The following is a 13295-nucleotide window of genomic DNA, read 5'->3' on the forward strand; positions in this document are numbered from 1 at the left end:
AATGACACGCGCTCAAAACGAGCATTTAGGCGGAATGCCAGCTCGCAAAAGAGTGATTATGCAGTCAGTAATGGACAAACACAAAGTTAAAAGTTGGATCACGATGTGAAAATGACTGTGTGTTAAAAGCCGTGGATGGAAAGGAAGCCAGCAATAAAGAGCGCAGAGGCGGCTGTCTAGGAACACAGAATGGCAGCACGCGCAAAAGAGCGGGCGAACACAAAGTTAAAAGGTGGATCACAGTGTCAAAAGAAATAAAGCCAGCGAGAGGAATCACTGAGGTGACTGTCCAGGAACCTGTGGTTCGGTTCTAGCTGGTCTGGTGCATTTAATGACTCTGGAACACAGGTGAAAAGCAGCCTGACACATGATACACATCCACCGGACTGTACTGGAGCGTCTATTTTTGGACTGTGTTTAAAAAAATGTGACAACATCTTAAATGGATTCTGTGAATTGAAAACCCACACTTTAAAGGGACCAAGTGTGGGAGTGCTGGAGATTTGGACCAAATTCATGTCTAAACGTGCACCACCGTCGCGTTAACATGGCGCTACATGGATCATATGTGGCTTGACGTGGATCATATGCAGTGACACAAGCCACTTGAGGCTGGACGAGGCTCAAATAACAGGTCAGTCATGGCTCACTAGAGGCACATGCGAGGTACAGAGGGGCACATAGAGGCGCCTTAGTAGTGGATACATGACTGTTTAAAACATGGATCATTCTTCAAATCGCTGACACACCCATGCGTGGCTCATTGTTCATGACTTATTATTCGGTGGGATGAGGCTTTACATGTGTCTGTGACTCAAAGGTCCCTGGAGTCCTGCTTCACTCCTACACACACACACACACACACACACACACACACACACTGTCTCCCTCTCTCGCTCCTATTACCATGTTCCTATGACCATGGGGACCACTTTGGGCTTTACCTTCCACATCTGCTCCAGTTGCTCCTTCAGCCCTTGGTACTTCTCGATTTTCTCGTGCTCCTAGTTTCTGATGTTGCTACCAGCTGGGATTGCCACATCGATCACAAGTGCTGTGTTCTTTGCCTTGTCAACCACTGCTATGTCTGGTTGGCTGGCCAGCAGCTGTTTGACTGTCTGCAATTTGAAGTCCCACAGGACGTCAGCACTGTCTTTCTCACACATCTTCAGAGGTGTCTCCCATTGGGACTTGTACTCTGTAAGTGGTACATATGTTCCTGTACATGATTCCTGACACTTGATTGTGTCTCTCAGTGTACCCTCTCCCAGCTTACGTCTTGCATCCTGCTATTATGTGCTGGACTGTCTCTGGGGCTCATTTGCACAGCCTGCAACTTGGATGCTGTCGGCTGTGGAGACTCCTGCCTCTATGGATCTGGTGCTTAGGACTTGTTCTTGTGCTGCCATGAACAGAGCCTCTGTGCTGTCCTTTAAGTCAGCCTGTTATAGACACTGGCAGGGGCGTAGCACCAAATTCTGGGCCTTAGGTACTAGCCATATTGTAGCCCCCCCCCTCCACTGTTATGTTCTTTTTATTAATGGAAACACCAAATTTCCAATGCATAGTCAAACCATGTCTAAATCATGTATACCTTAGATCACACCTGAGAGTCAGAACCCTTTTTAAAGTTGGGGGAGCACTATTGAGTTGGGGGGTCTGGGGGACCAAATTGCACCATTTTCTAGAAAAATGGTGCAATTTGGTGCATTCCTGTGCATTTTAACAGACATATACCCCAATGCTAACTTGACTACAAATTAGGATTAGGGATATAAGATCTACAGTCACAGCAAAATATCTAATTTAACACAATTTTCTAAAATAAGTAATTAAATACAAGTAAGTGTAATTCATGGCTTAACGGTGTGTAATTCCCTTTGTGAAGGAAAAACATACATAATACAATATTCTACAATCAAAACATTAAAGAACAGATTACCCATCTTCTAGTCAATGTCATTCAGTAAACTCAGTCCATATTAATAACAAACAGACTTTCACAATATTACTTCCTTAACCTACAACTTGTAGGTTAAGGAATTACTGTACTGACTCATGAGGTAATATAAAATAATTCATAATAAAAGTGACATTTTAGAATCCTGTATTTGATAAAAGAAGTTAATTCCTGTTATTTCTTAACAACATTAGCCTGAATAAACCAATGCAATACATTTTTGTTTGTTAAAAAGTAAGGAAAAAGGTTAATTCATATTATATACTCTCTACATACATACCATAACAGCCCTATTCCTATTCTGTATACTTTGTAATTCTCTGTAATATTGTACTTTCTTTTAATTTGAACATGTATTGTTTGAATTGTGTCAAAACCTTTTTCCACTTAGTTCAATAAACTCATTCTGCGTATCAGCACTAAGATAATGAGTTAAGCGTGACCCTTTTTTCTTCTGCTTCACCTTTTCGAAGTGCTCATGTAAAACAGGATCATAATGTGACAATAACTCAATTGTGCCTAAAAAATTGCCATTATGGACATTGTCCAAATGTAATGTTTTCCCTCTGAATGCAAGATTTCCTGAAGCCAAATGAAGTGTTACATCCAAAAGTCTTTCTAAAATCATCTTATTCTTTTCTATTTCAGTCAGGATTTGTTTTTGAAGGTGAGCATCAACACCTGTTGCTGCCAAAATTGAGTGCTGAAGACTTTTCCATTTAAGGTAGCACTGCTTATGGGGGGCATTTGTCTCATGTTCTGGAAATTTGGCATACATTTTTTTTTTCCATTTGATGTTTACCAATTTAAGGCAATCTTTGCTGTTGAGGGCACTTTTTGATTGCTTTGTCTGCTCATGAGAGAAAAGGAGGCATGGGATGCAGTACAAAGCCCTTGCACTCTCACTATAAATAAGCCAACGTCTTCTTATCTTTTCACGCCCATTAGATGATTTTGCATACCGTAGATAAGTTAGGAATGGTGTTGTGTGGGCCGCTGAAGAGGAGGTACTGCTGGCCCACCACCACTAGAGGGCGCCCTGCCTGGAGTGCGGGCTCCAGGCACCGGACGGCGCTGCCGCCTTACAGGAGCAGCCAGGATGACAGCTGTCACCCATCACCGGAGACAGCTGATCCCAATCAATACGGAGGTATATCAGCAGGATGGCATCTCCACCTCATTTGCCGAGATATCGCCTTACCAAAGAGGTAACCATTTCAGCCTGCACATACGTGTGTCTTTACTTGTATTCTTGTTTGATTGTCTATAGGACAGCTGACTACTAGACAACATTCGGATAAGTACTCACCTTCCTACATTGTTGTTGACGAGAGGTGGAGGTGGACTCTCCACCCTCCGTGTTACTGGGTGCAGCCGCATCCACACCTGACTGTTTCTGTTTCTTGCCAGCAGTACCGGATCCGACGAGCGGAGGCAGTGGCCACCTGGGAATTCGGGACTTGGCGGCTCCAGTATTCCCGGGGTTCGGTGGCAGAGGAAATCGGGTTGGTTCCGGTTCGACTTGGACAGACGTCTCCTATCGTCGAGCCTGCCCACACGACACCGTTGTAATTGGACTCCATTTCGATATTGTAGCCGGTTGTATTTGTTGTGCCTGTTTCACAACAGTAAAAGCAGTGTTATTCGACTCCTCCATTGTCCGTTCATTTGCGCCCCCTGTTGTGGGTCCGTGTTCCTACACTTTCACAACAAATGGTTTGCCATCCATATCTTTTGCTGAAATGCTGGTGACACATTTTTCATCCCCTTTACTGGCCAGTAGGCGAAGAACTGTATCTCTCATTTTACGAGGTCTGTCCAAAAAGTAACAGACCTTTTTATTTTTTTTCAAAAACTATATGGATTTGAATCATGTGCGCTTGCATCAGCCAAGCTTGAACCTTCGTGCTCATGCATGAGTTTTTTCACGCCTGTCGGTTGCGTCATTCGCCTGTGGGCAGGCTTTGAGTGAGCACTGGTCCACCCCCTCGTCGGGTTTTTATTGTCAGGGAAATGGCTGAGCGACTGCCGCTTTGCTCCATGAAATTTTTTTCAGAAAGTGTTAGACACAGCCAGTTGGAAACCATTCGAAAGATTCAGATGGCTTTCGGTGAAGATTCTGTCAGCGTCACATGGATTAAGGAGTGTTAAAACCTTTTTAAAGACGGCCCACAGCGGCGGAGGGCGCGCGGCGCACCGAGCGGCCATCAACAGGCTGGAACGACCAGATCATTTCCAAACTGAACGCTGTGTTGATCCGGGACATCGTGTGACTACCACAGAAATGGCAAGAGAGCTGGACATAGCACTTTTGCGGCACATTCCACTGTTACAGGAGATTTTGTAATGAAAGACGTGCGGAGGATTTCGCGCGTTGGCACGGAGCCATTCATGGCGCGCAACAAAAAAAACACCTCCATGTTGGAAGTCTCACAGGACATGTTGTGGCATGTCCAGCTATTACACAATTTCTCGGATACTCACTCGACTGAAAAGCCATCGAAAGCCGCCTGAATCTTCCAAATGGTTTCCAACTGGCTATCTCTAACAGTTTCTGAAAAAAATTTCATGGAGCAAAGCGGCAGTCGCTCTGCCATTTCCCTGACAATGAAAATCCGACGAGGTGGCTGGACCAGTGCTCACTCAAAGCCTGCCCACAGGCGAATGACGCAACCGACAGGCGTGAAAAACTCACGCATGCGCACGAAGGTTGAAGCTTGGCTGATGCAAGCGCACATGATTCAAATCCATATAGTTTTTGAAAAAAATAAAAAGGTCCGTTACTTTTCGGACAGACCTCGTATCTGTGAGCTTCTCAGGCCATAGTCCTAGATCATCTGACAAATAATCTTCTGCATTGCTCTGTGTCTCATTATCTTCCCCTCCTCTTCTGTCCTCGGCTTATTCTAATCACTACCTTCACACTCTTCACTTGTGTCTGCTTCTTCCTCATCTTCTATCTGTCTCTCAGTTCCTGCGACTACAAAGACACACCATTTATTAGGTAATCCTAATATTAGCTCAACAAAAAAAAACAAATACATAAAACATGAAAAAAATGTTGTAAAGGTTACTAAAATTCTATTACATTTTAGTTAAATCATTTGCTTGTAAAGTGACTCCATAACCTCACCTTCACTAACATCCTCATTATTGCTTGGACAAGATGAGGGACCAGCACTTGCTGCTTTGTCTGAAACTAAAGGCCATGAGGTTCATAATGTTAATTTTACATTCTGATAATACATTTTTTATTGTAAAAAGTTTAACCTATTTGTGTGTGTGCATGTGTTTTTGTAAGCAGGTGTGTGTGCAACTGGACTGTGGTCATATTATATCCTGCAGAAGATAGGCAGGCTAATACATGTTTTTCTCTCTTCGTAATAAAACAGACTTTTCCAAATCTTTGCATATATAATGAAAGGGACAGCGCCAAGTGCACGCAGTTATTTTTAGTATTTGTGTAATTAATTTGCCATAAATGCACTAACAACCAGTGGCAAGTCAGGGGAGACTGGGTCAAGACATTTGATTTTCTTGCAGCAGAACAAAGCAAGCTCCCCTGCTCCTGTCCTGTGTGTCATCGCAGGCTCACAGCAGCAGCTGCGTGCTGCTCCGTGTCCCCCTCCCTCCCTTTCTCCCTCCCGCGTGGACTGTGTGTCCCGTGGGGAGAGAGGAGAGATGAGCAGAGCTGCGGCTGCTTGTTGACATTCATTCAGATTATGTTTTAGTTATTTCGCCACTAAAACCGGCATGGGTTTATCGTGTCTTTCCCTTTTAAACTGTGAAGTTTATATTCCATCAGTGCTGATATTAGCAAGTTTCCTGCATGCGCGTTAAGCTAGTTTTTGAGCTCACCTCTCTTCTCAAAGAATTTGGTTAGCAGCTGTTTTCCCTCATTTAGTTTCCTTTCCCTGTCTTTTTTATCTCTTCTTTTTTGAAAGCCGGACTTTTTTAGGAAAGACATGTCTTATTTTCAGCCTAAACACCTCTCCTCATGCTGTCAGATCCTGTTTGGGATGTATGCGTGTGTGTGTGTGTGTGTGTGTGTGTGGCAGCATGCTGCCTGTGCGCCTGTACTAATCCATTGTACAACTGTGCAGGGGTGGGAAGGGCCCTCACAGATCTTTCAATATTATTGTTAGGGCAGAATTATGTTTCGTAACATTTATACATGCATTCTAATTATATTCTTTTACAACATGAATTGTATGGACATTAATAACATGCAACACAAAAATGTATTTAATGACAGTTTTTTGTGCCCCCCCATGCTCTGGGCCCTGGGTACATAGTACCCTTTTCCCGCCCAGTCCGACGCCCATGGACACTGGTCGGACTTGTTGATGTCAGCCACTTCCTCTGTCTATCAGTGGTATACCCCATGGAGGGGCTTAGTGTTCCATGATATCTCCTTCTCCTGTACCTATCACCGACTGTCTTCAGCTGTCTGAGGCATTCTTGTAGCACCTGATCTCGGGGGCCAACTTCCTGATGTATTCATGGATGCTCCTCGTCTCATCCTGGATTGTGGCTCTGACACCCATTAATCCTCGCCCTCCCTCTTTCGGTTGCTCATAGAGCCTCAGGGTGCTAGGATTTGGGTGGAAACGTACATTGTGAGGAGTTTTCGTGTCTTGACATCAATGCCATCCATCTCATCCTGTGGCCAACTTATTATCTTAGCTGGGATCTGATGACTGGTAGGACATATGTATTGATGGTTTGGTTTATATTCTTACCATTAAGCTTACCACTGAGCTGGCTTCTCAGCACCACCTTTCTTACCTTCTGGTTGTGGCTGACCTTCTTGCGTCTTCATCATGGTCCCCATTGGTTTGTGGGATTCTCAAGTACTTGTAGCTGTCCTGTATATCCGCTATCCTGTCTTCTGGCAGCTCTATCCTCTCAGTCCGGATCACCTTCCCTCGCTTTGCCACCATTCAGCCACACTTATCCAATCCGAATGACATCCAGATTTCTCCCTGTAGATTCTGGTGAGGTGGAGTCAATGTCTTGCTCACTCCTGTCATACAGGTTGATCTCATTGAAGTACAGGAGGTGGCTGATGTTTACGCGACTCCGGAAGTGATATCTGTATCTGCTCTTTTTGATAACTTGGCTGAAGGCGTTGAGGCCTATGCAGAACAGCAGTGGGGACAGTGCACCACCTGGGTATATTCCACATTTGATGCTGACTTGTGCAGTTGCCTTGGAGTTGGCCTCCAATGATGTCTTCCACAGTCCCACTGAGTACCTGATGAAGGTTTCCAGTGCAGTGTTAGCCTTGTATAGTGCCAAGCCCTCCAGTATCCATGTGTGAAGCACTGACTCATACACAGTAAATTTTGCTGAGTAAAATTTACTCTATTGGGAAACTTTTGGTCCCATTCTAAATAGTTACTCTATTTAGACTTCATCATGCATCACTTATAATACACTCTATTATAGAGTGAAATTAGCTCTAATGTCTTATCAAATCAAGTGTTTCTACTCCATTAAGAGTTGATTTTACACTGTGATAGCGTTGATTTAGCACTGAGTTACAGTATATTTAACTCTATTTGGAATGGGAACAAACTCTGCAAAATTTACTGTGTAGGAGGTAAGCCAGAATAAGTAATTTCATGTCGTTTTTGCACTTTTTTCAATCATGGGCTATCGTAGTAGTACAGCGCCCTATGGAATAGCCCTGTAAAATGGTAGAATCTAGAAACTTCATTAACATTTGCAAAACTTTGGAATTCTTGTGCATTGATTTGGAATTATTGTGCGTTTCTCCAATTCATAATGATTCTTCAAAATAACAAGGCAAAATGTATAAAACACAATAGTGGAAATAACATAGAAAAACACAAAGGTAAAATAAAAACAATATACACGATGGGTGGAGGATGGGGTTTGTTGTTTTTCACAAATGTCTATGTACTCTCACACCTGTCTTTCAGTGACCAAAATGGCACTGTGGTACAGAAGATTGTTAAATTTAATTATTGTTGGTAAGTTCTAAGTACGACATAAAAATATATCATGAACCATGATAGTGAAAAAGTGCATTTGTTCTTCATATATTTGTGCAAAACATAAACGACATGCTGTGTCTAACATTTGTAAGAGTGTTACCAACAGACTTGCAATAAGCTGCAGGAAAATTCAATTAATATTATTGTTACGGGAATATACAGGACATAACAATAATTTTAAAAGACACTGTAAAAAGTGAAATTATGATAAATACATTCAAAGGGCATTTTTACATTTGCAGAATCAAATATCAAGCTTTCTTTTAACCTGCAATCTTCTTCAGGTCAGGTCTGAAAGCATACACTGGTACTGTACATTGCTGCATCCACTACACTACGGAACCACCTTGGGTCGTGGATGGCAAGTGCCCAGGCAGACAACCGGTCCATTTCTATCTCTAAAAAAATAACCATTTGTCTGCTGTAGCCAAGTGAAATGTTGGCAACCACTTGGTCTTTTCCATTTCCTGTGGTCCTCAATACCGAGGGATATGCATGCTGGATCATGTCCAGAGAAAGGTGCCACATGGCCCAAACGTTTGAGTCCTGATGTCATTCGAGTGGTAAGGCAGCTCACCAAAAAGGAAAAGGAGTAGCACACTATGACAGATTACGTAAACTGATTAGTTATCAATTGAAATAATCTGCCCGGTGGCAAATATGGCTTAATCTGTTGGTCTCTAGTGGATTTTCGGCTCTGATGGAAGTAATATGTCACATTTCCACTGGCAACACAAAGAGCTACATTCAGCATAATTATTTTCTCAGTTTTAAGACATATATGCATGCTGGGAAAGCTGGATTTGAACGGGATTGGCGAGATCTAAATGCAAATGCGGACAGAATCCGACTCACTCTGGGATCATAATGTTTTACTTCCTCACTACAGTCATATTTTGACAGCGTCTTCTCATTGTGTGGCTGTAGCAATGAGGACAGCAAACAACCTTCTTTCTCTGCTGGGTACTCTGACATCTAGATTAAAAAAGCACACAACCACGCTGTCGGGAACTGTCCTCTCTCTCATCGAGTTCAATTCACACCTGGCACTGAGCTTTGGCCAGTCAGAAGCCCAGTGTGAAGCATTGGACAGTCACAGGACATAAATGCATGAGTATTGTAAAAGTACGTTTCTTGATTCTTAAACAAACCAAAAAATTCACCGCAATGAACTCCCTTGCCAAATCATCTGGCGGGGACCTCATACCCCTCACCATGTCGTCTCTGTTTCTCAGAACATGTGCATCATGTGAGACAACTTGTGAGGCGTTGACATACACTTTTCCTTTTACATGATCAGAGAGGAATAGTGCTTCTGGAAGTGACTGAACACTCCAGCAGCATCCAGCCACCTGCACGAACCAGATTAATTGTGTAGTAGAGAAGCTTGAATCTTCGACTGGACTGGGTTGCTTGACACGAGGACGTTTCGCTTCAAATCGCAGAAGCTTCCTCAGCCTCAAGTCAGACTACCAGAGCAAGAATTTTAGCTGAGGAAGCTTCTGCGATTTGAAGCGGAACGTCCTCGCGTCAAGCAACCCAGTCCAGTCGAAGATTCAAGCTTCTCTACTACACAATTAATCTGGTTCGTGCAGGTGGCTGGATGCTGCTGGAGTGTTCAGTGCAGCTCCTTTGCGTGTGCACGGTGTGCCATGTCAGTGGCTGTCACGTACTATATGTGTGGACTGTTTGAGATTTATGGCCATAATTTTCACCACCACTCCGTACAGCATTCAGTGGACAGTCAGCCGTCATGCTCCCATGTGTCAGGAGCAAGGTTGGGTAGGATTACTTTGAAATGTAATCCAAAAGTAATCAGATTACAAGTAATCCAAATGTATGTACATACATACATGTAATCCACATGTATTCTTTCAAAGTAATCCTACCCAACCTTGGTTAGGAGGACCAATTCAGTGAGATTCCACATGAGAAAGTTATCACCTTTTCGCATGTTTTCGCGCAATTTTGTGTCTCCACCTCCACGCCACCAGTCGTGCGTCAGTGAGATACTAGCCTTATCCAATGGGGAAAAGGACTTTTGCAGGACAAAAACAGATATCCAAAATTCATATCAGTTACATTTCTTCATATCATATACATTTCTTTGATCTGTCATGGTGTGACAGGCACTAAAAGTACTCCCCACAGACAAAATTAAAAACACTTTTGCTATAATAGTATTTTGACATCAAATCAGACATTTAAAGGGAAAAATTAAACATATTCCATTCTCAGCTAATATGAAAAGACCACAATTAATGCAAAAGAATGGCAGGCATAGCAGAACATGGTGAAATTCTCTTGTTCAAATCTTACCCAGGAGAATTCCTCCTTTCACTTGCCAACAATCTTTCTAATTCTTCTGCTGTCTTCACCACTTCTACTCCTTGCAACCACCACACAACCACATCATTCTGTTGCAGTCCCATTTACATGCACTTCATCTTGCTCCTACTGGCTTTCATTACTCTTCTCTCCAAAATGGGCCTCCACCTCTCAAGGCTCGCCTCAACCCGATCCCTACAGATCACAATGCCTTCAACAGACTTTTAACTCGATGGATGGCCGTGTCTGATCTTGTCCATCAACATGTCCATCAGCATTGCAAACAAGAAAGACCTCAGAGTCTCTACCTCAAACCCACCTGTTAGTCCTACTGCACACCCCACTGCGGTCAAGCTGCCTTCATACATATTCTGCACCACCCTCAGTTATCTGCCACTTCTGATTAGCTCATACAATACCACAACTCCTCTATCAGCACCGTATCATAACCTTTCTCTTTATCAAAAAACACACGGTAACAACTTCTTCAGACTGTTACTGATTAACTTCATGCCTCTGTAGTAACTACAGCACTGCACAATCACTCTTATTTTTAAGAATCAACAATAAAAAATCACAAGATAAAATTTACAAACAATGAAGCTCCTCTCTGCCTTCTCTATATTTCTCTATATTTCTCCATAAAAAAGAATCAAAATTCAAGTTAAAATGGTTGAAGACAAAGTGACTGCAGTCCCTTTCCTGTTCAGCTGTGAGCCCAGTGAACACAGCATTGCACTTGAAGTCTGTGCACAGCTGAGGTAGAAGAAAGTCCACAGCTCCGGAAAAATGATGAATATCTGCTTGTGGGTAGGATGAATGTATTTATTGAGAAAGAATTGTAAATAAAATTATTATTCTTACCTTCTCACCAGACAGGCATCCTCGTCTCTTGTAGGAAAAAAAAGAAGTTGAAGTTAAAAACTCAAACCAGTTTTCCTCCTTTTTCTTTCTTTTTTTTGGTACTTTTCATGATTTAGATAAAGGCTATTTTTAATTCACTGATATGGTTCATATTGCATTTTAATACAACAATTTTTTTTGCATTTATATAGCGCTTTTCCATCTGCATCACACACTCAAAGCGCTTTACAATAATGCCTCACATTATTGTGATGTCAGGGTGTTGCCATACAAGGTACTCACTACACACTGGGGGAGCAACTAGGCGATTAAGGACCTTGCCCAAGGTCCCTTAGTGATTTTCCGGTCAGGCTGAGATTTGAACCAAGGATCCTCCTTTTACCACTAGACCATAACCATCAGCTTGGGAAGTGTTCAACTTTATGTACAGCTCCCAAGACAACATTTCTTTGGCTTTTGGCACCTCTCTCTTCATCTAATGTTGCAGCTTCTCGTAGTGCTATCAACTTTCTTCATCTCTCAATTCTTTTTTGCCAATCTTTTCTTCCTCATACTTTTCTGTACTTCCTCATTCCACCACCAAGGTTCCGTTGTCTTTCTTCCTTTGTCAGTCACCACTTGTATAGCTCTACTTCTGTCTGTTTTCCTCTTCTTCACCTCCAAAGTCATCCTACAATTCTGCATTCAATGCGGTTTAGTGACACTCTCCACTGCCATTACCTTACATCACTACACTATGGACCCACCCTGGGCCCTGGAGGGCAACCACTCAACCAGGCAACCTATCATTCCAACTTAAACCTTCTGGCCTTCTCCAGCTCCTGGGGTCCTCAACACTCAGACACGACAACACTACAACTGCCATAGAAGACCATCCATCCATCCATCCATCCATCCATGGTTGAATGCAGCATTTGATTTAGAGGACTAAGTCTATTTACTTTACCCTTCTGCTGAGCACAGCATTTGCAGTGAATGTGAGTCACCCAGCTGACAAACCACTGATTAATTGCTTGACTGCAGTGTGTGTGCGAGAGAGAGAGAGAGAGAGAGAGAGAGAGAGAGAGAGAGAGAGAGAGAGAGAGAGAGAGAGAGAGAGAGAGAGAGAGAGAGAGCAGAGGAAGGGATTGGGAGATGAGGCATATAAAGGATGGCATTTTTGATAACTGCCCATGAAAGCGCTGACAAATCCTTCCTTCACAAAAACAAAAATGGTGCTACACATCGAATTCAATTCAACTCAGTTCAATTCAACTCAATTCATACAGCCCCAAATCACCAGAGTGTCTGTATTTACCTGGCTGAGTCACTGTGTGGCCCAAGGTGCATGCCTACGCAGAGTTTTCAGATTCTGTGCATGTCTGTTGCTTTTCACAGACAGAATGTCTATCCACAATCCTTGCCTGTTTTTGTGCTTGGTTATGTTTAAAGCAGTGTCGCGTCGCAGTTCTTACCATGTTGACAAGCCCCCTCTCCTGTCACTGCAGGATGGCTGATGTGTGACATCTCATCAGCTTGGCTGTATTTGAGGTAAGTGGAGGATCAATACTGATTGATTAAGAAAGTCCTCAGTTTTTTCCAACTTGCTTTTCCTCAGCTTTGCAGATGACCAGGCATCTCTGCAGGGCTCCAATGTGTCCTGTTGTATTCTCACAAGAAAGAGACAAGTTGAACTCCTGCTAACATTTTATATGTGGCACACCCAATTTACACAAGTGAGACAGGAAGGGTCAAGCATATCGTAAAATGCAAGCAACACATTGATTAAACTGCTGCCTTGTGCTGTTTTGTATTTCAACTATTTTTACACTTCAAGGGGCTATTTCTCATTACATTGAGTAACTGTGAACCATTCTTTAGATCTCTGTTTGCTGTGCAGTAAATGCCTGAGTATTGACGTCCTACCCTGATGCTTATTGAATTTCAACAAGCAAGTAAAAAGGAGCCGAGGAGTCTCACATCCAATCAGTCCCACTCATGAATTCAGAGCCAGTTTACTGCGGCAGCTCTTTCTCTGTTCCTAACAATGGTTATATTTCTGTTGGCTGAACTATTCTCAAGCAGTTGTACTCTGGAAAATCTTTTTCCATTCCATATGGTTAGGGGCATCATAGTGATTA

At 42.8% G+C, this 13295-nt stretch overlaps 1 long non-coding RNA gene across 1 annotated transcript in view; it reads right to left on the reverse strand.

Moving 5' to 3' along the window:
• The window catches only part of LOC117515636, a 402159-nt gene that overhangs the window by 194973 nt on the left and 193891 nt on the right, over positions 1–13295 (reverse strand). The window lies entirely within an intron of this gene.

Source organism: Thalassophryne amazonica, chromosome 8 (genome assembly GCF_902500255.1).
Source record: "Thalassophryne amazonica chromosome 8, fThaAma1.1, whole genome shotgun sequence".
Lineage (NCBI taxonomy): Eukaryota > Metazoa > Chordata > Actinopteri > Batrachoidiformes > Batrachoididae > Thalassophryne > Thalassophryne amazonica.